The sequence below is a fragment of the Diceros bicornis genome, assembly GCF_020826845.1.
Source record: "Diceros bicornis minor isolate mBicDic1 chromosome 21 unlocalized genomic scaffold, mDicBic1.mat.cur SUPER_21_unloc_1, whole genome shotgun sequence".
In the NCBI taxonomy this organism is placed as follows: domain Eukaryota; kingdom Metazoa; phylum Chordata; class Mammalia; order Perissodactyla; family Rhinocerotidae; genus Diceros; species Diceros bicornis.
The window spans coordinates 1,642,904-1,665,401 of NW_026690885.1; the positions used below are offsets into that span (position 1 = coordinate 1,642,904).

The 22,498-nt window shown below is 40.7% G+C and overlaps 1 protein-coding gene across 1 annotated transcript in view; it reads right to left on the bottom strand.

The window, feature by feature from the left end:
- LOC131401849 (centrosomal protein kizuna-like) overlaps positions 1-22,498 on the bottom strand; it is a 74,188-nt gene that overhangs the window by 42,268 nt on the left and 9,422 nt on the right.

Here is a 22,498-nt window from a genome sequence, read left to right on the forward strand (position 1 = left end):
AGAATTTATAATAGGGTGTTTCCCTCTACCCTTAAACAGAGATAACCAGCCTGAACCCATAATGAGATTTTAGCAGCCGAGTCATTAGCGATGGCTGCATAAAGGATGGTTCCTTTATGAAATGGATGTGTTCTTTTTTTTTTTTATTATTTATTTTTTACCCCAAAGCCCCAGTAGATAGTTGCACGTCATAGATGCACATCCCTCTAGTTGCTGTACGTGGGACACGGCCTCAGCATGGCCAGAGAAGCGGTGCGTCGGTGCGCAACCGGGATCCGAACCCAGGCCACCAGCAGCGGAGCGTGAGCACTTAACCGCCAAGCCACGGGGCCGGCCCTGAAATGGATGTGTTCTTAATTTGCTCTTTGATAGGTCTGTGGATCCCAAACAACACCTGAGTTGATAAAAATCCTCTTTGCTGGGAAGGTGAACACTGGAAACATTTACTCTTGCTCCCTGGATTTCCTTTAAATCAGCACAGATGTGTCGCCAGTGGGGTGTTGTCATTAGGGTGCTGGCTGCACCCTCCAATCTGAGGTGCACACAACGGATTTATGGAGCCAGTCACCTAAAGTGACCTAGCTTTAAATATCTGCTGCAAAAAAGAACATGGAGGGTAAATGTCTTATCGTACAACTTTATGCCTTTGATGGTGCTCAGGGCAAGCTACCCCAGGAAGCACCACTCTGGTATGCGGATTATTTCGAGCTGAAGACAATAAGGACTCAGAGAACTCAGGAAGAATATTTGAGTTTCCCCTCCCAAACTGCCTAAAGAATTTAAAACAAAAGATCTGTTTCAGGAAGGAGTTATTATCATGACTGCTATAAAGATAATGTAGGATAGAGGTTACAATAGAAAAGGCACCAACAAGCCCATCTTATCGGAAGCTCTGTCTCTCTGGCCACATGCTCTAGATAGCCCTGCGAGGAGTTACCAGACAATCATTTACAAGGGAAGTCTCCATTTGTAAAGGTATCTCCCTCTCTGTATTGGGAAGAGAGGGGATGACCTCATTTCTAGAGACTTATCAATGTAGAAGGTGAGGCCTTAAAACTGCATAATAAACCTTACTCTTGTTTATAGTGCTTTAGTGATAATCTCCTGTAACTAACACCCCCACCCCCAACATCCTCCTTGTCTTTGGTTGGACATGGTATTTAAGACGAGAATCTCTGCTACTGTGTTGATAAACGCAGTGTCCCTGCTTTCTCCCATGTATACATGTTATTAAACTTGGTATTATTTTCTCCTGCTAACCTGTCTTGTTATTTGGCCAGCCATAAGAACCTTAAGGAAAAGGACAGAGGGAGATTCCCCCTCTTCCCCCGACACCTTTCAGAAATGTAATACAATCAGGCCTTGTATTTTGACTAAATTTAAAGAATACTATGAACATAATAAATTTTTTTATTAGACATTATCATAATTGGTTCTATAATTAAACTCTAGAGGGCGCTTTTTGTAAAAGGGCATCTGATATTTTCAGGGTAGAATCATCTTTGCTGGAGCTTAAGGACTAACAGAGGATCATAAAACAAAACACCAGACTTTTGCTGTCACACGGCTCTCCGTCTGTCTCCACATGTGTGTATGTGCCGGTGCGGGTGTACGTGCGTCTGTAAGAGAAGAGACAAGGAGGACCAGACTGGGCTGGCAAAGATTATGCTACGTGAGGGGATCCAGGGAGAAGGCAAATCAGAAGGCATGATGGGATGGTGGATGGGCTTACTGAGGGCTCAGGCAACGTTCAGACTCTGAAATAAGTTAGTATGTCACTTCTCTGGGATAAGTGAGTCTCCTTAGAAGCCAATTAACTCTGATGAATGGGAATGGGGTCTAGGGCAGTCACCCTCCACTGAGGGAGAGCTCAGACCTGTAGGGCAGGTCCCTCCCTGGGTTCTGACTCAGTGTTCGGGGCCCACCTCCATGATGACAATGAGATGGGAGTGGCAGCACCCTGGGAGGGCACCAGCAGGAAGGAGACTGAACACTTGGCTATTAATGATTGCCTCCTGCTATGTGAGTATGGTAGAAATCAAAGACAGAATTACTGACAAAATTGTGCTGGTTTTCTGCTGGCTCCTTCAGAGGGCCAATACTGTATTAAAATGAAGAAGCTGAATCAATTTATTATTCAAATGCTCATTCACCTAAGAAGCTGCTAAAAGGAAGCCAAAAGAAACAAGAAAGTGAATGATAACAAACCATCATTATGAATGAATAAAGGGGATTAACCGGGAGGAAAGGCAGGCGGGATGCAAGCTAGGAAATAATGCCCTCCTGGGTAGACCCTGGGAGCCAGGTGAAAAGGCTTCTCGTCAGTGTGAAAGTTCAGGGGATGTAAGACAAGCACATCCCCAATTCCAGGTAAGTACACCTTTCAAAACAGCAGAAACCAGTTTCAGCTGTGCCCATGATTACAGATGTAATAATGCTCCAAAACAACCATGTCCAGCATACATCCATGTAATATATAACATCTGATCAGCAAGCACCATCAATCCCAGACCCAGCACTGGAAATTCTTTTAGGGATTCAATTATCCTAGAAAGTAGTGCTTTTCAATGTTTAAGGTGGCAGAACACCTGGAATTCTTAGAACTTTCTGTAAAATATCATGAAGTACTGATATACGTCATTTCATCACACAAATTAGGAACATTTTTACTAGCGGACAATGAATATACAATATAAAAATCAAACCACTAACACAAATACCCATGATGAAAAACCAATCTATCAAACCTAACAGGATCAGCTGATTTCACATTTTTCATTATTATTCATTTGGTACTCTCATTCATTTTCTCTTCCAGTAGGCAAGCTATAGCAGGTAACCAAAGTTTTATTAAAATAATTTTGAGGAAGTTCTCAAAATTACAAAGATTTATTTTCCTAAAAATTGGAAAAGACCACTTGACTCAATAGCAGGAGAATTCTACTGGAATATATCTGAGAATCACTGCACTAAAGAAAACGAATCTAGCATTGTTTTAAGCAGCAGATTCAAACACACTTCCAGTCCACAAAAATGACAAGCAAATTAAAATGAATTTACGCTGACAAAGGAAAATAGAAAAAAGTTAGACAACTAGTTGAAGGCCATTAAACACAAGGTATTCAGAAGTGCTCCTCACATCTCTCTTGTAGGTTAAAGTAATACTGTAAGTCTCCTAACTGGGACTCAAAACAGTGAGATTCAGTACAAAAGCACAAGAAAACATATCAAGGTCTCACTTATTGCTTTTTCAGTTTTTCTTATCTGCTTGGCCTATCTGCACAGATTCCCTCACAAAAGCCATCACTGAATGGAAGCTTTCCCACTCAGTTATCAAGCTCAAATGTTCCTTATCAAATCCCACCTTAAAATAAGTTTCGTTTTTCTAGAAGCCTATCACCAATAGCTCAACAACTGCTCTTCAAAAGGTGAGAAATACAAGTTTAAGAGAATAAAAGGGAAGATGAGCCATAAGGAACTGATCAAGTCTAAGATCAAGGTGCTGGCTGGCTTGGTTCCTGGTGAGGGCCCACTTCCTAGCTTGCAGACGGCTGCCTTCTTGTTGTGTCCTCACAGGGCAGAGAGAGGAGGAGAGCTCTCTCAGGTCTCTTCTCATAAGGGCACTAATCCCATCACGAGGGCCTGACCCTCATAACCTCATCTAACCTTAATTACCCACTAAGGGCCCATCTCCAAATACCATCACATTGGGGGTTCAGGCTTCAACATATGAATTCTGCAGGGACATAACTCAGTCCATAAGAACACCGCTGCCACCATCTTGTTCCTGGCCTAAGGATGAGGTCAGCACTGAGGATGACAGAGCAGGGAAACGGAAAGGACCTGGGTCTTTGATGACAAAAGTGAAGGGCAGTATCAACCAATCCCAGGGCCTGCTTTACTCCCGGACTTCCAGAAATAAACAAAAATGTGTTTATTGTTTAAGGCAGTTCGAGACAGTGTTCCCCCTTGATTAATTATCAAGATAATTAATAGGTAAATGTTCAACAAGGCCAGAAAGCCAAGTTGAAAAACTTGATGGATGGCTTTTCCATAATTCAAATTTACATTTCATTGAAAAGAATTTAAGGGAAGTATCTTAAAATGACGATCCTACCCCTGTCACTCTGCTCCCCTACCATGTCTCCTTTTTATAAATACCAGTAACAGCAGAATCTTTGCTCTTGGTGTGGCTGGGCCAGCACAAAGCAGGATCGAGGGGCTGTTCATGTGCTGGGTGTGGAGGGATAAGAAAAAGACCCCTGTAGCCCCTGAATGTGTTCCCCTGGCCTGCAGTGGTGCTATACTCTGCCACATGAGCCACTCCTTCAGCTGGAGTGACCAACAGTTCCCTAGACATGGGCCATGCTGGTCTGTCTTCAGGCCTGTGCTCCAGCCATTCCTCTCTTAAAATCTGGAATGGCTAATCTCCTTTCATCAGCCAAACCAATCACCATGGCTATTCTGGTTTTCTATTGCTTGTAATAGCTAACCTGAATTTAGTGGTGTAAAACAACAATCGACAACTTTTTGTTATGCTCATGGCTTCTGCAGGTCAGGAATTTGGACAGGGCACAGGGCAGGTGGCTTGTCTCTGCTCTGCAATGTCAGGGACCTCAGTCTGAATATCATGGGGTGATGTGGAACACAGATGACTGGAATTATCTGGAGGCTTCTACACTCACATCTGGAGCCTGGGCTGGACTAAATTCAGGCTCAGCTGGGCCTGCTGACTGCAACACTGACACACGGCCTCTCCCTGAGGCTTGTTTGCTGTTAGCCCCACTTTCTTGGAAACCTGGCCATATTCCAGTCTCTCCTACCTTATTTGAATCTTAAACAACCAAGACTTGACCCCTAGGGTCTCCTCTCCAACTTTTGAAACCATAGGTAAACTTGTTCCACTCAGAATAAACTACTTTTAGATCTCAAATTTGTATTGAAAGAGGTCTCATTTTTCTGCAGCCCTCGTGGAATTTGGGCTGCTGGTTCCCTCCCTAGCAGAGATGCAGGCCTGCTATATTCTCTCATCAGCCTCCCTAGTCTCTCTTTCCCCCTGCCCTCCCTTTCTCCCTCTCCCCAATCGCCTCCTCCCTCCCCTCCCTCTACATCTCTTATTTGGCTCCCGGAGTGCTGGGATAGGGCCTCTTAACACTCCATTGAGACATCTCCCCAAAAATGTTGTAACTCACTTAAACATCAAATGATAAGAGGGATTCTAGGAAAACAGTGGCAGCACAGCCTTTATTTTTAAAAATCTCCCTGAATTCCCTTATATAAATATAAAAAAAAGATAGAACAACTAGGAGAGCAAACCAAAAATTCATGCATAATATCTATGACAAAATTATGTGACAAAATATGAGTGAGTGGAACAAACTACTGATAGCAACTAAACTCCCATTATATCTGCAATTGTACAGAAGGAAGTGGAGGGACAGCAAAAGTATGAATGACGTTCCTGAGAATGCAAGAACCTCCACATCGTCAAGCGGTACTCACTGGCAGGCTGAGGTGAGAAGGGCAGCCCATCTGGAAGGGGGCTGCAGGTCCATTTCAAGGGTTAGAACAGAGGGACTGCGGTAGGTGCAGGAGCAATCCGGGCCCTACCACTCCAGAACCTTACCAGTCTAAGTGCCCTTTCAGCAGAGCTCTGCACTGAGGAGAAGCTGCTGGGAGTGAACTCGAAATTGAACTTAACTGGGACAATAACGGCAGAGGAAGAATCTTCCCATTTCAAGTGGAGGAGGGGAAAAGAGCCAAGGGATCTAAGAAAGTAAGAGGCCACATACAAACATTCTGGGAGAACAACAGAAGAGGGAGCTCTGGAGCCATAAAACTAGGAAAGCCAGCCTGGCCCACCTGCCCCTCCTGAGTGCAGGAGAACTCCTCTCACCAGACATAGGCCCAGAAAAGATTCCAGGTCTCTTTATCAGTAAAGCGCAGGTAACGACACCTCCACTGCATAGGGCTGCGGCAGCAGATGAGATAATGTATGTAAAGCAGCTGGCACAGCATCGGGTACACAGTAAGCACTCAAAGATGATCGAAATTATTACCATTATTATAAACATTAGCATATCAAGTTTATATAACAACCTTAAGCCTAACTCTAACAAAAGATTAAAGATTTCAGTTAGGCCACAGTGAAGTGTGGTAAAACACCACTGTCCCACTCCAGAGGACATTTCCCAAGTTGTCCACCCCGGACTCAGCACCCTCCTCCGCAGAACAGTACTACCCAGTACATAATTGCTCAATTCTGCCTCTCGCCTTCCCTTTGCCCAGCTGCAGGCTGACCCTTTTCCAGCTGCTCACACATCCTTGCTTCAGAGAGCCTCTTACAGCTCCCTGGTCTACGATTTTCCTTTATGATCAATTTTCCGCCCTGATTATCTTGTTTCTGGAAGGTAGCTCAGGTTTTAGGAAAACTTCTGATCACACCCAATTGGATGATGATTTCCTGGTTGAACTCGCAGACTTCTAGAGCCTCGCTGGTGACCTCATGTACTGATGCTAAGCACAAGCTCTACTTACGGTGCATCATACCCAACACTTCTCAGTGAAAAGGGCTAAATAAAACAAACTGTCCATTTTGTCAGGATTCTGATTCATTGATGCTAGAAATTAAATTTATCAAATTGCTAAGAGTCAGAGTAGGAGAGACAGAAGCCAAGTTCATTTCTGACTTAAAAAAAAAAAGAGGTTGGCCATTCCCTTTATATGTCATGTATGTCCCTGCATCTTGACTTCCAGAACCACACTATCAGATTACCATTAACTATCAAATGCCAACATGTGCCAGCCACTGTACCAGGTGCTTTAGCTGAAAAAATCAATCTGATGAAGATAGTAAACTAGAACTTTGAAGTCAAATTTAATTAGTCAAAAGATGATACTGGTCAAAAGGAGATCCAAGACTATAATCACAAAAGGTCATGGCTCTGCCAGTCTTCCTGTGGTCTAGAGCAGGGAAAGAGAAAGAGAACATTCCAAACAAATCAGTAAGTTCCTGATTTGTTTCTTGTGATCATCTCTAGTTAAAGAAAGGGAATTAGGGACAGGGCTAGCCTGACAGGAGAAATAAAAGGGAACAGGTTCATATTCTGGATAATTTTTCATAAATGTGTACAAAACATAATATTCTGAAATCACATATTCTCCATGTCAGCAGACGGTTATGAGTTTGGAAGGCTTTCTAGTAACCACACATAATAAAATAAGAAAGTACTGTGTATAATCTAAAAGGACAAATTGTTAAAAGACTTGGGAGGGCTCATCACAAGGAAAGAAAGATGAAATGGAAGGGGAGAAAACTGTTCCACCAATAGATTTAAAAGGTAAAAGACAAACTAAATTAGAAATGACTTTGTCAAAGCTATGCATTTCATAACGAAAACTGAAAGTGGCCAAACAATATCTGGTTTCCCCGGCCTTCAGAAAGGAAGCAGCAGCCAAGTGGAAGCGACTATGAGGGAGAAGGGAAGAAGAGACACCAGGTAGGCTTCAGGGTGCTGATACTATTTCTTGACTGGGTGGGGGTTACCAGCTGTGTTCACTCTGTGATAATTAATGGAGCAGTACACTCATGATTTGTTCACTAGTATGTAGGCTATACTTCAATAATAAAATTCATTTTAAAAAGAGCACATGACAAGGACTTCTGCTTCTTGTAAAGGCATCCTAGGTAATGCAGGCCAATCCTTGCACTAAGAACAAAAAAAAGTATAAAAAATATCTCTTTGATAGCTTAGAGAGATAAGGCAGTGATGAATTACAGGATCAAAACCTAGAAAAAAAGGAAATTCAGAGAGATAAGCCTAACATCTGGGGCAATTTTTCTTTGAAGGGCATGTGCCAATTCCAGAAAAGGCAGCTGAGAGTCTGAGAAGCTGAGTGGAGCTCCAGGCAATCCCACAGAGTGGGAGAATAAAAACTGAAGTCCAGGTCTACCAACGAAGGGGAACCCTAATAAATCACCCACACTTTGAACTGGAACTTCAAAGGGCTGCTTCCTGTGGATAATGGTGAAACTGAGTCTGGCCCTCAAAGGGACCAAGGCCTGGCTTCACACTGTCTCAATTCTTCAACCTGGATGAAAGGGACCCAGGATCACTTCTGCCCCAGGCGCCTGCCAGAAGCAAATGCAAATCCTCTTTAGAGGAGGAAAACTTCCTTGTCCTCAAATCACTCCCAAAATGCTCCTACACAATATCCATTCAAAAATTGCCAGAGATTTGAGAAAAACAAGACAAGAGTGATTAAAAAGCGAGAGAAAGAAAAGAAAACAGAAGCAGACCCATGGGGAAGAAATGGAGATCCAGTCTCTAAGGTACTTATACTGTCTGGAAAGAAAGTAAAAATATTAATTAACAATAGATTTTGAAAGGTCAGAAACTTAGAGATGAAACAAAAATTAGTAAATATATAGGTGATTAGAATCATGTAATTATTAAGCTCGAGCTAACGGAAACATACAGCACCCTACCCAATGAAGAGTGAATATACATGTTTTCAAGCATTATGGGCATTTATAAACATTGGCCATTACTATGGCCAATCAACAAAGACCAAAGCACAGATGTTGTTCAGAACACATTTTCTGCCAACAATGTGATAAAATTGGAAATCTATAATGAAAAGAGAATCCTCTTTTCCCCTAATATGTTTAGAAACAACCAAAAATCATTTTACATAATACCTATGTCAAAGAAAAAGATATAATAATTATAAACATTTAGATAATTAAATTAAAATACTTAAAACTGAATGGGAGTGATAGCATTATTTGTCAAAACCAGTGGGGTGCAAGTCAAGCAGTACTTACATGGAAATTTAAAGCCTCAAAAGTATATGTTCTAAAATGGGAAAGATTGAAAATTAGGCATTCAACTCAGTTAGAAAAAACCACCTGGTAAAACCAAGCAAAGTAAAAAGGGAATAATAAAGATAATAACAGAAACAAACGAGATTTTTGAAAAGCAACAGATGGGATGAAATCTGATTATTTGCAGAAATTAATAAAATAGACAAATCTCATGCAGGATTGATTGATGAAAAAAGTTGGGCAGACATAAAATTATGAATGAAAAAGAAACATAATTATTGACACGGTAAAAATTCTAAAATATAGGGTCCAGCCCCGTGCCCTAGTGGTTAAGTTTGGCATGCTCTGCTTTGGCGGCCCAGGTTCAGTTCCCGGGCGTGGACCTACACCACTTGTCGGCAGCCATGCTGTGGTGGTGACCCACACCCAAGATACAGGAAGACTGGCAACAGATGTTAGCTCAGGGATGATCTTCCTCAGAAAAAAAAAAAAAGAAAAAAAGAAAAAAAATTGTAAAATTTTGGCTGCCCACAAATTTGAAAACTTAGAAAAGTATTAAGAAACTAGAAAATTTTTCTAGTACACTCTACATTTTCAAAATTGACTCAAGATGAATGAAAACATCAATATACATATAAGCATTTAAGAAACAGAAAAAGTAGACAAAAATTGAGAGAATTTTCATCAGTGCACCTGTCTTGCAAGAAATGTTAAAAGTTCCTCTGGTTTAACCTCTGCAGGTGTTCTCAGTATCCCCGACTCCTGCCTTTGCTCTAGGGCACCCACCTCTTCTGACTGAGGCCAGAAGCCTATGGTGAGAAGGGTGGGAAAGGCTGGGGAACCAGGTTCAGGTCGGTCAATGGAGACTTCTTTTAACATCTCCCGTACAGACAGTTAATGCCTACTTTGCTGACCATCTGGTCTGAGGACTGCTGCCCTCTTGGAAGCCTGGTTCTGGACTTGTAAAAATTTAAACCAAAATAAAGATAAGGAAAGTCTTAGATTTTTCAGATCAAAGTAGGTGAGCTAACAGGAGAGGCACAGGCAAGACTGGGGAATGAAGTGCCAGGCAGAACAGGAAGGGGATACACTGACAGCCCCACCTGCTGGCACCAGGTTATCTTTTCAAAAGTGTAATGCACAACCTTACTTTGGGAACAAAAGCGATCATTTGTGGGGCAGCAAGAAAAAGCTCAGGGGGCCACTTGTTGAGGGGCAGAGGTCAGGTCCAGGAAAAACAAGAGACAGTGGTGAAGAAAAAAAGCAAGTGAAGCAGACACCTGAAGGCATCATCACATCTGAAGGAACACTGAATCCATAAACATGCTGCCAGCTCCGCTTAGAGTGACTTGCGGGTAAATTCTACAAGAAACACAGTTTTATGCAAGAATTTCAGATGCAAGAACTTCCTTCCCATATTTAACTTTGAAGAGGGGCTAAATTAAAATCACTAGAGGAGATTCACTTCATGTGATCACATTTTTATGACCCTGAGAAACCAAGGCTTTCATTTATTTAGTGTAAAAGGCAGCATTACGTTTTGCTGTCAGCCATACTCCAAGGGGGGAAGGAACAAAGCAACTCTGCGAGTGCTTTGCTCAGCTTGAAGAAGGGCACACAGCACTTCCTCAGCTTATTTGAGGCTGGAAGGCACAAAAATCAATACGGACAGAGCAAAAGGTCAAATTGCCACCGCTTAGTTTTCTTTTCTTTTCCTAATTAAATAATCTCATTTGCTTCTGGAGCTTCCTTATTCAACCTAATGAAATATTATCTCTGATATTCCAGTTTTTTAGGCAGTAGAGAGTTACTGGGAACCAGCCCAGGGTATCAGTTAAGAATACAGACTCTGGACCCAGACGGCCGAGCTCAAAGTACACTGAGCCACTTTGTGACTTTGAACATAACTTCTCTGTGTCTCAGTTTTCTCCTTTGTAAAAGGGTAATGATGATAGGAATAAATGGATTATTATAAACAAAGCTCTTCACAACAGTGCCTGGCACAGAGTGGGTGCTATTGAAGGGTATATCACCATTATGATTGTGATTTGCATGGTAGAGCACAGAAATTAAGAGCATGAATTCTGGCATCCGGCTGTCAGTTCGAATGCTAGCTGCACCTCTAAGGTTATTTAATCCTTCTAAACCTCACTTGAAATACTCCACTTGGCATCTGCAGCACAACTTCTTGGTTCTCTTGATTCTTCCCTGCAGCTTCGCCTCAAACTCCTTTGCTGTTTCCTTCTCATTTTCCTGACCTTGAATGTGGAGCCAGGCCTTGGGCTGCTTTCCTATTCACACTCATTGCCTAATGTTCTTCTCAGGGTCCACGGCTTTAAAGTGCATTTATACTCTGATGATTCAGTAAAGTTGCAGGATACAAAATCAACATACAAAAATCAGTTGCATTTCTATATAACAATCCAAAGAAAACAATCCCATTTACAATAGTATCAAAAAGAATAAAATACTTAGGAATAAATTTAACCAAGGAGGCAAAAGACTTGTACATTAAAAACTACAAAACATAGCTGAAAGAAATTAAAGAAGACACAGACAAATGGAAAGATATCTCATATTCATGGATTGAAAGATTTAATATTGTTAAAATGTTCACACTATCCAAAGTGAGCTACACATTCAATGCAATCCCTATCAAAATCCCAATGGCATTTTTCACAGAAATAGAAAAACCAATCCTAAAATTCATATGGAACCACAAAGGACTCTGAATAGCCAAAATAACATGGAGAAAATGAACAAAGCTGGAGAAGTCACATCTACTGATTGCAAAACATATTACAAAGCTACAATAATCAAAACAGTATGGTACTGGCATAAACACAGACACACAGACAAATGGAACAGAATAGAAACCCAGAAATAAATCCACATATATATAGTCAACTAATCTTTGACAAGGGCATCAAGGAGGCACAATGGGGAAAAGATAGTCTCTTCAACAAACGGTGCTGTTATTCACGTGCAAAAGAATAAAACTGGACCCTTATCTTACACTATACACAAAAATCAACTCAAAATAGACTTAAAAATCAACTTAAACGTAAGACCTGAAACTGTAAAACTCCTAGAAGAAAACATAGGGGAAAAGCTGCCTGACATTGGTCTTAGCAATGACTTCTTAAATATGACAGCAAAAGCACAGGCAACAAAAGCAAAAATAGATAAGTGGGCCTACATCAAACTAGAAAATTTCTACACAGCAAAGGAAACAATCAACAGAGTGAAAAGGCAACCTACAGAATGGGAAAAATATCTGCAAACCATATATCTGATAAGAGGTTAACATCCAAAATACAAAAGGAACTCTAACAACTCAATTGCAAAAAACCAAATAACCTGATTAAAAAATGGAGAAAGGATTTGAATAGATATTTCTCAAAAGACGATATATAAATGGCCAACAGGTATATGAAAAGATGCTTAACATTACTTATTATCGGGGAAATGCAAATCAAAACCACAATGAGATATCACTTCATACTTCTTAGGATGGCCATTATTAAAAAAAAAAAGAAAGAAAAGAACAAGTATTGTTGAGGATGTGGAAAAACTGGAACCCTGTGCACTATTAGTGGGAGTGTAAAATGTTGCAGCCGCTATGGAAAACAGCATGGAAGTTCCTCAAAAAATTAAAAATAGAACTACCATATGATCCAGCAATCTCACTCTGGGTATTTATCCAAAAGAACTGAAATCAGGATCTCAGAGACATAGCCTCACTCCCATGTTCACTGCAGCATTATTCACAATAGCCAAGAGGGGGAAACAAACTAAATGTCATCGACAGATGAATGGATAAAGAAAATGTAGTATATAAATGCAATGGAATATTATTTAGCCATAAAAAGAAGGAAATCCTGTCAGATGCTACAACATGGATGAACATTGAGGACATCATGCTACACGAAAGAAGTCAGTCACAGAAGGACAAACACTGGTTGCTTCCACTTATATGAGATATGTGAAGTAGTCAAATTCATAGAAGTAGAAAGTAGAATGGCAGTTGCCAGGGGCTGGGGGAAGAGGGAAATGAGGATTTACTGTTCAATGAGTATGAAGTTTCAGTCGTTCAAGATGAAAAAGTTCTAGGGATATGGTATACGACAGTGTGCTTACAGTTAACAATATTGTACTGTACATGTAAAAATGTTAACTTTTCAATAAATGGTGCTGGAACGGGATATCCACATGAACAAAAATGAATCTAGACACAGATCTTATACCCTTCACAAAAATTAACTCAAAATGGATCACAGACCTAAAGGTAAAATATAAAACTATAAAACTCCTAGAAGATAACACAGCAGAAAGCCTAGATGACTTTGGCTATGGTGATAACTTTTTATGTGTTTATTTATTTTTTATTTTTTTGTGAGGAAGATCAACCCTGAGCTAACATCCACGCTAATCCTCCTCTTTTTGCTGAGGATGACCAGCTCTGAGCTAACATCCATTGCCAATCCTCCTTCTTTTTTTTTTTTTCCCCAAAGCCCCAGTAGATAGTTGTACGTTATAGTTGCACATCCTTCTAGTTGCTGTATGTGGGACGCAGCCTCAGCATGGCCAGAGAAGCAGTGCATCAGTGCACGCCCGGGATCTGAACCCGGGCCGCCGGTAGCGGAGTGCACGCACTTAACCGCTAAGCCACGGGGCCGGCCCTGGTGATGACTTTTTAGATACAACACTAAAGACATGATCCACGAACAAAATAACTAATAAGCTAGACTTCATTAAAATTAAAAAACTTATGCTCTGCAAAAGATAACATCAAGAGAATGAGAAGACAAGCCACAGACTGGGAGAAAATATTTGCAAAAGACACACCTGATAAAGGACTTATATCCAAAATATACAAAGAGCTCTTTAAAACTCAACAATAAGAAAACAAATAACCCAAGTAAAAAATGGGAAAAGATCTGAACAGACACCTCACCAAAGAAGATATACAGATGGTAAATAAGCATATGAAAAGATACTCAACATCATATGTCATTAGGGAACTGCAAATTAAAACAAGAAGATATCATTACATACCTATTAGAGTGGCTAAAATCCAAAAAAACTGACAATAACAAATGCTAACAAGGATTATAGAAACAAGAACACTCATTTATTGCTGATGGGAATGCAAAATGGTACAGCCACTTTGGGAGACAGTTTGGGAGCCTCTTATAAAACTAAACATAGTCTTACCAAACAATCCAGCAATTGCACTCTTCGGTATTTACCCAAATGAACTGAAAACTTACGTCCACACAAAAACCTGCACATGGATGTCTACAGCAGCTTTATTCACAATTGCCAACAATGTGGAAGTCACAAAGATGTCCTTCAGTAGCTGAATGGATAAACTGCAGTACATCAAGACAACATAATATTATTCAGCACTAAAAAGAAATGATCTATCAAGCCACAAAAAGACATGGAGGAACCTCAAAGGCATATTACTAAGTGAAAGAACCCAATCTGAAAAGGCTACATACCGTATGATTTCAAGAATATGACATTCTGGAAAAGCCAAAACTATAAACTGTAAAAGGATCAGTAGTTAGCAGGGGGTGGGGGTGGGGGTATGAATAGGTAGAGCACACAGGATTTTTAGGGTACTGAAAATACTCTTTATGATACTATAATGATGGATACATGTCATTATACATTGTTCAAACTCATAGAATGTACAATACCAAGGGTGAATTGTAATATAAATTGTGGACTTTGGGTGATTATGATGTGTCAATGCAGGTTCCTCAGTTGTAACAAATGTACCACTCTGGTGTGGGATATTGATAATGGGGGAGGCTATGTATGTGTAGGGGCAGGCGGTATATAGGAAATCTCTGTACCTAATTCTTAATTTTATTGTGAACCTAAAACTGTTCCAAAAAATAAAGTCTTAAAAAATGTTAAGAGGATAGATCTCATGTTATGTATTATTTTATTTTATTTTATTTATTTATTTTTCCCCCCCTAAGCCCCAGTAGATAGTTGTATGTCATAGTTGCACATCCTTCTAGTTGCTGTACGTGGGACGCGGCCTCAGCATGGCTGGAGAAGCAGTGCGTCGGTGCGCGCCCGGGATCTGAACCTGGGCCGCCAGCAGCGGAGCGCGCGCACTTAACCGCTAAGCCACGGGGCCGGCCCTGAATTTTTTTTTAAACACAAAAAATATATGTATATCCAGAATTTGACACTTCTCACTGCTGCCACTCTGGCCCAAGGCACCACCACCTACTCCCTAGATTACTGTAATATTCTCTAAACAGGTCTCCTTGCTCCCACCCTGTCCCCTACAGTTCATTTTCCATTAAGCAGCCAGAGTGGTTCTTCACCTCCCTTGAAGCACAATCCAAAGTTCTTCCTACAGCCTACAAGACCCTTTGTGATGTGGCCCACTGATATTTCTCTCACTCCATCTCCTACCTTCCTCACTCACCTGTTGTGGTCCAGCTGCACTGGCTTCTTTGCTGTTCCTAGAAACACCACGTATGCTCCCACTAGAGGGCCTCTGTACTTGCTGTTCCTGCTGCATGGTATTCTCTTCCTCAAGATATATCCCACTCATCTCCAAGACACTGAAGGAGAGAAATGAAACATAAATTGATAAACAAACAAATATACCAGGGTGAAAATTAAGGTAACAAAGAATAAAGCAGGTTAAATAGACAGAGAAGGCATGGGTACAATTTAATGTGGCTTACTCTCACTCACTTTAGATCTCCTCTCAAATGTCAAATCACCACAGAGACTTTCCCTGAGTATCCTACACTAAATTGCATCTATGCATTCTCTATGCACTTAACCTGCTCGTTCTTTGTCATAATATTTTCACACAGATTGTTTATTGGTTTCTGTTTTCTTCCTCCCCTCCACACGCATGATCATAAACACCATAAGAGCAAGAGTAGTGCCTGGGACAGAGTAGGCACTCAGTAAATATTTAATGTTAAATGAACAAAGTCCTATACTAGCTATCTATAGACTCGTAACAAACTACCCCAAAGCTTTGTAGCTTAAAACAACAACCATTTTGGGGCCGGCCCCGTGGTGTAGTGGTTAATCGTGCGCTCTCCACTGCTGGCAGCCTGGGTTTGGATCCCGGGCGCGCACCACGCACCACTTGTCAGGCCATGCTGTGGTGGCATCCCATATAAAGTAGAGGAAGATGGGCATGCATGTTAGCTCAGGGCCAGTCTTCCTCAGCAAAAAGAGGAGGATTGGCATGGATGTTAGCTCAGGGCTGATCTTCCTTACACACACACACACACACACACAAAACAATAATAAAAAGAAAAAAACCACCACCATTTTATTATATCTAATGACTTTGTGGATCAGAAAATCAGTCAGGGCTTGGCTGAGTGGATTCTTCTGTTTTAGGTATTATTGAGAGAGGTTATTCAGTGATATCAGCTGGTGGATGCACTTGGTAGAGGGTCCAAGAAGGCTTCGCCTACATGTCTGGTACTTTGGAGGGGATAGCTCCAAGGATGGGCACAGCTGGGACCACAGTCTAGAGCACCTACACATAATTTCTTTACCACGGCAGTCTCAGAATAGTCAGACTTCTTACATGGTGGTTCAGGGTTCCACGAACACATGTTCCAGCAAAAAGAGTGGCAACTGCACGGCCTTTTATAACTCAACTTTGGAAGTCATAGAGGATCAATTCTACCATGCTCTATTTGGTTAAAGCAGTCATAAGCCCATCCATATTCAAGGGAAGGGGAGAGAGATCCCATCTTTTAATAAGAGGAGTGTTGAAGAATTTGCAGCCATATTTCAGATTGCTACAACCCCATACCTCACAGTACAGAGCTTTGGGCCTACTAGGTATTCAGGAAATTTTGGTTGACTCAAAATGGAATTATAAAATGGGATTTTCAACTAAGGTACTATAACTAGAAGAGAGAACAGTTTGGTTCTTTAATACAGGGGTTTATAAAAAATAATTAATTTTAAATGGTTTACATAATTTCAAAACCAAAAAACTAAACATCAAACTCAAAACAGACCATCTATGAGGGGCTCACCAATACACTGGACATAGCTGAGGAAAGAATCAGTGAGCTTGAGGATATGTCAGTACAAATTTCCCAAACTGAAATGCAAAGAGAAGGAAGAATGAAAAAAAAATGGGACAGAACATCCAAGAATTGTAGGATAATTACAAAGGGTGTAACATACAAGTAATGGGAATACCAGAAGGAGGAGAAAGAGAGAAAGGAGCAGAAGGAATATTTGAAGTAATAATGGCTAAGAATTTTCCGAAGTTAACAACATATACCACCAAACTACAGATCCAGGAAGCTCAGAGAACACCAAGTAGGATAATTACCCAAAAAATCTACACCTAGGAATATCACAAAAATCCTTAAAGTGTATGCACCTAACAACAGAGCATTGAAATACACAGGCAAAAAGTGATAGAACTGCAAGGAGAAATAGATAAAGCCACTATTATAGTTGAATATTTAGTCACCTCTGTCGGTGACTAACATATCCAGCAGGTAAAAAGCAGCAAGGATATAGCTCAACTGAATAGCACCATTAAATTGGATCTAATCGACATTTATAAGATACTTCATCCAACAACAGCAAAATACACATGGTCACATGGAACGTTTGCTAAGACAAACCACATTCTGGGCCATAAAACACACCTCAACAAAGTTACAAGAACAGAAGGCATAGAAAGTATGTTCTCAGACCACAACAGAATTAAACTGAGATCAATAACAGAAATATAGCTAGGAAATCTCAAAATATTTGGAGATTAAACAACACAGTCCTAAACACATGGGTAAAAGAGGAAGTCTCAAAAGAAATTTAAAAATATTTTGAACTGAACGAAAATGAAAATACAACTTATCAAAATTTGTGGGATGCAGTGAAAGCAGTGCTTCCAGGGAAATTTATAGCACTGAATGCACACATTAGAAAAGAAGAAAGCTCTAAAAGTCAATAATCTAAGCTCCCACCTTAGGAAACTAGAAAAGAGAAGAGCAAATTAAATTCAAAGTGAGCAGAAGAAAAGAAGTAATAAAATTTAGAGCAGAAACCAATGAAATTGAAAATAGGCAAACAATAAAGAAAATCAAAAGACAAAAAGCTGGTTCTTTGGGGAAAAACCCAACAAAATGGATAAACCTCTAGCCAGGTTTATTAGTCTGCTCAGGTTGCCATAACAAAATATCACAAATTGGGTGATTTAGACAACAAAAATTTATTTTTTGCAATTCTAGAGGCAGGGAAGTCCAAGATCAAGGTGTCAGCTGATTTGGTTCCTAGTGAGACTTGCAGATGGCCACCTCTCACTGTGTCCTCACATGGCAGAGAAAGAAAGCTCTGGTGTCTCTTCCTCTTCTTTTAAGAGATCAGCCCTATTGGATAACGGCTTCACCCTTATGATCTCATTTAATCTTTATCATCTCCTCACAGGCAATCTCATTTAAAGCTCAGGGTCCTCTTCCAAGTTCACTGGTTGTTGGCAGAATTCAGGTCCTCGTGGCTATAGGACTGAGGCCCTCAGCTCCCACAGGGCACATACCATCGTCTGCCACGTGGCCTTCGTCACAAGATGGCAAGTTTGCTTCTTCAGGTGAACAGGAGAGTATCTCAGCTGCTTTGAATCTGATTTCAGTAAGTGCCCAGTCCCTTTTAAAGGTTGATATGTTTAGGTCTGGCCCACCCCGAACAATTCCTTTTTGATTACCTCAAAGTCAACTGATTTGGGGACTTTCATTATGTTTGCAAAATTCTTCATCTCTGTCACATAACATAGCCTAATCACAGAAAGGAAATCCTTCAAACTCACAGTCCTGCCCGCACGCAAAGTGAGGGGATTATACAGAGTGTACATCAGGGGGCAGGAACCTCAGGGGCCATCTCAGAATTCTGCCCACCAGTGTATACAATTAATCCTGATGAAACTAATGATGTCAGATTAATTCTCCTAAATCAAGTTACTCACCATACCACTCTTCTCTTAAAATAACCTTCAATAGTTCTGGAAAACACAGAGAAGGAACTTTAAATTCTTTACCCTGATATTCAAGGTCTTTCTCAAACATGACCCAGGCAACATTTTAAACCTTTACTCCAAGAAGCCCTGCTCAGTGAGCCCTTAGTCACATGCTTTGCTCTGCCCTCCCACGCCCTTTGTGTTCTCTGTATCTGCATTCCTTCTTGCACTCTTCCTCCAGACCTCATTCACTCCTTTCCCTGCTCCTTCTTATTCAAGCCTTTACAGCCTTCAAGATGCTGCATCAACACCGGGATAAAACCTTTCCTGACGCTTTTGACTCACACTGAGGTTATCTTCATTTGAATTTGTCCTCAAGTACTGTGGTGGATTGCAAAAAGCAACCGTAATCTTCTCATTCCTGTGTGCAATCATTTGCAATGTGACTTTGCCACTCATCCCATCAAGAGGTGGATTATATTTTTTCACCTCTTGACTCTAGGCTGGGTCCTGTGACTTTCTTTAGCCAATGGGACATGAGCAAACCTGACACAAGCAGACACTTTAAAGCATTTGTGCACTGGGGCTTGCCCTCTTGCTGTGCTGGGAACCCTGCTACCACCACCAGGTGACTGAGGTTGGACTACTCTACTGGACGATGAGGGACACCTGGCCAAATAATTCTTGTAGCCCCAAATGACACTGGGCCAACCACCTGGCACCTGAAAAATAATAAATGTCTGGTGTTTTAGGTCATGGAGCTTTGTACCAATGTTTGCAGCAAACTACTCTTTAAGAATGAGATTCAAGGTCCTCCTTTTTAACAACATTGCTTTTACTCAGCTTCATTCTAATATGCTTCCTTGTAAGAAATGTTAATTATAGCTTGCAATGAAGGAACTGTGCAGGAAGCACAAGCTGGTCTTCAATTATCTGGAAATATCCATGGGGGTGGGTCATGAACCTTCTCAAAGATGCTTGGCTTTTAAACAGAGAAGCAATCCATATGTCCATCAACAGATGAATGGATAAACAAAATGTGGTATATCCATACACTGGAAGATTATTTAGCCTAAAAAGGAATGAAGTTCTGATACCTGCTACAACATGGATGAATCTTGAAAATGTTATGTGAATTGAAATAGACCAAAAGGACAAATATATAAGGGGGACAAAAAAGTTTTGGAAATAGGTAGTGGTGATGGTCGTACAATATCATGAACATAATTAACGTCACTAAATTGTACACTTAAAAATGGCAAATTTTATGTTATATACATTTTAACACAGCATTTAAATATTAATAATATAATATGCCAAAAACTCTTGAATTATACACTTTAAATGGGTGGATTGTATGGTACGTGAATTATATCTCAATAAAGCTGTTAAAAAGTTTTTTTAAATAAAACAAACAAAAAACAAGAGACAACACCACCAAAAGTCACCCTTGATTTCACTTTTCTCCTCAGATGGAAACTACGCTGCATACCGCACATCTATTTCCCCTTCACTGCCAGGAAGCTTAAGACCAAGTTTTATGTTCAAGGTCAGCAACTCAGCTGGCACATAGATGTGCTCAAACATAGTATCTATCATCATTCTCATCAAATCAGAGGTTCCGGTTTCCTGTTCAGATCCTTCTATGTGTCTTCCTTTGTCCCATCTCTTGATCTTTGTTAACTAAAATTCATTCAAGTGACTTTTCTCCAGACCCCCAACGGACCCTAAAGTAAACTGAGATAATGAACATTTGAGATCATAGTATTAGCTCTGTAAATATGACACTACAGTCTCAGATGAATAATTAACCCTCAGAGAAAAGGAGAAGAGCTCATGCTAAAGAGGAAATAAGAGAACGCAGCGCCTCAAAAGCGGTGAGGACGTCAGCAGATTAACCAGAATCATTTAAACCACCTTTAACATATTCCTGGGTAGTCCTTTTTTTTTTTTTTAAATGTTTATTTATTTATTTATTTTTTTCCCCCAAAGCCCCAGTAGGTAGCTGCATGTCATAGATGCAAATCCTTCTAGTTGCTGTACGTGGGACACGGCCTCAGCATGGCCCGAGAAGCGGTGCGTCAGTGTGCGCCTGGGATCCGAACCTGGGCCGCCAGCAGTGGAGCGCGCGCACTTAACCGCTAAGCCACAGGGCCGGCCCCTGGGTAGTACTTTTACCACAGAAAATCAATGGGCTCACATTTGGTAACAGACAGAAAACAACCATTGCTGACTGACCTTTCATTCTGGGACCATTCCATTAGGACAAACTATTCAAAAATTCCCCAAATGCCCATATTTTCTAACAAATTTTGGAAAACTATATCCCAAAATTCTGAGGAACTTGGCTTTAAGATCATAGGAAAAAGTCAGTCATATAGGAGAAGGAGAGAGAGAACATTCTTAATTCTATACACATACCCAACTTTTTTCATCTCAGAAAAAGCCTGAGTCCTGGGTAAGTACGCTAGTCCCCCAGTTAATCCACCAAACTACTTACTTGTCCAATGAATTGCTATAAAAAGAAGCCTACAAATACGAAACCCAAAACAGATACATTCTATCTCTAGTAATAAAGTTTCTGATGATGTAGTATATAATACCTGATGAGAGAAGTATTCTTACTAGAAAAATCCACTGGGGGGCCAGCCCGGTGGCGCAAGCGGTTAAGTGCGTGTGCTCCGCTGCGGCGGCCCGGGGTTCGCTGCTTTGGATCCCAGGCGCGCACTGACGCACCACTTGTCAAGCCATGCTGTGGCGGCGTCCCATATAAAGTGGAGGAAGATGGCCATGGATGTTAGCCCAGGGCCAGTCTTCCTCAGCAAAAAGAGGAGGATTGGCAGATGTTACCTCAGGGCCGATCTTCCTCACACACACACAAAAACATCCATTTGGCTTGCCACTCTAATAAATCAAGTTTCCCAATGACAGGAATCATGTTGGTTCTTCCATCCACAGTACAAGTACTTTGTACTTGGATGTGCTATTAATAAATATTTCTTGAACATCACTTTAAAGTCAATCAGACTATAAATTAAAATTTTCACCATAAGTAGATAATGAATGGTAAGAGGCAATACATTAAAGATGCAACGCTGCTCTAAAAGAGAACATATCCCCTCATATACAAGGATGCCCACTTGGCTTTTCACTGTTGCTGGGACTGTTGAAAAGAAAGAGTGACGGCATCACAGTGTAACAGAAAATTCTAGTGGTGCCATGTGGGTTGGGGAGGCAAGCTGTATGGAAGGTCTGCCCCAACGGCCTATGTGTCATTCCTATGCCCCTAGCCTTGATTTCCTCATTTTTAAAAGGCGAGATCTACCTTAGTTTGTTACGTAGGTTCCTTCCACTCCTAAAAGAGATTTGATGCTATTAGAGTTATTTTTCATTGCAGAATTGGTTTTCAACAGTTTCCATGTTTTCTACACAATTCCACCTAGTACCTCCAATCAATAATAAAAAATTATACATGAGCTTTCATGAGTTGGATATTATAATAAGTGCTCAAAATGTATAACACTGATGTTGTTCCTATTTAACATTAAAGATTCCAGTGTCCTCATATTTACATTCAGAAAAGGAAAGCTGGCTTAGATATACACTTAGAAGAACTTATTAACTCATATTTAATCGTATGACAAAAATGACACCATGGCAAGGGATATTAGGATTAAGCAAATTAA